The sequence below is a fragment of the Martes martes genome (assembly GCF_963455335.1).
Source record: "Martes martes genome assembly, chromosome: 8".
In the NCBI taxonomy this organism is placed as follows: Eukaryota; Metazoa; Chordata; class Mammalia; order Carnivora; family Mustelidae; genus Martes; species Martes martes.
In genome coordinates this window covers 100,545,480-100,546,907 of record NC_137895.1, presented here as the reverse complement: position 1 = coordinate 100,546,907, position 1,428 = coordinate 100,545,480, and positions in this window count along the sequence as shown.

The following is a 1,428-nucleotide window of genomic DNA, read 5'->3' as shown; positions in this document are numbered from 1 at the left end:
CTTCGTGCCTCGTGCCTCATCCTGTGTGGGTGCTGTGTAGGTGGCAGGCTCTCTGGTCCCAGGGCCCGCTTGGGTTTCTGAGCAGGGCCAAAGTGAGGGGACAGGGTATCAGAGCACCCCCCAGGTAAATCTCCAGAATCCAGGACACTGGGTTGTGACACGATTGGCCCTACTGCCTTCTTCCTCCAGCACCCTCTAGAAAAGCATAGACAAGTCAGGGAATGCCCCAGAGGCCTGGGCTTCAGGGGAGACACTGTCAGCCCCTCCCCATCACTTGGAGATTCTGTCTGTAGCTTCTAGCCCAGGAACCCAGGGCGAGAGGGCAGGTGACCCTACTTTCTGTATAAGAGAACAGGCTCTGGTTCATGTTCCCAGGTAGTGGGAAGCAGGAACAAGATGGGCTCATTTCAGAAGAGGGAACTGTATTGGGAGCACCCTTCTGGTCCCCTCCCTGTCCCAGGAAATACCAGGGATCCACATCTGAATTCCTTCCTGCCCCATGAGGAGCTTCAAGCAACAGCGGTTCTCTATGGTTCTCAGGAACACAGTTTGGGTGGAGATGGAGCTCACTGGCCCAGCCCAGGCTCCATCCAGGCCTGGTCTGACCCCTGCCAGGTGCCCTGACCTTACCTATGGTTTCCTCCACCAGCTGTGTGTTGACGCCTCCAACCTGTGTGTCTCCCTCCCAAACCCTTTCCCCACCCCTGTGTGCTACTACACATTGTTGTCCTCTCCCCCCCCCCCCGGAACTGGTGCCTCAAAGCCATCCTTCCCCCGGTTTCTGCTCTCCTTACTCCCTGTTGCCTATCCCCTTCCCCTTTTGCGGGGTGCCGGGGAAGCGGGAAGCCTGGGGGTCCATCTCTATTCCTCCCTCTCCCTTACCTCCTGTCCAAATGTGACTAGACCCTGTCAATTTTACCCCTTAAAATCTCTCAGATGTGTCTTTCTTTCTCTTTCCTCTACTGCTGCTGCTGTCTCAAATCCTACTTCTTCAAGATACACATGTTGCCTATCTGTTGAAAGAGCCTCCCTCCTACCTGTTCTCCTGGTCCCGGGGTGTCTTGATCTAGTCCCGTCTAACTCTGGGTCTGAGTGATCTTTCTAGAGTGCAACTCTGGTTACACCGCTCTCCTATTGAGTGGCCCTGTCACTGCCAGGGTCAAGTCCTGAAACCTTGGGAGGTCCTCTAACGATGGGTCTCTGGCCCTGCCTCCCTCTCGCCCCCCTCTGGCTGCCTCCCCCACCCCCTGCCCCTGGGCTCCGGTTGCAGGAACCACGGGCGCTTCTCCCAGCTCGCCCTGATCTTCCGGTGCCGTCCTGTCTTTGCATGTTCTGTTCCCGGTGCCCAATGTGCCCTTTCCCCTTTGCACGCCTCACAGTCTTCCACCTATCCCTGGAGACTCCATTTGGATGTCGACTCTTCCAGGA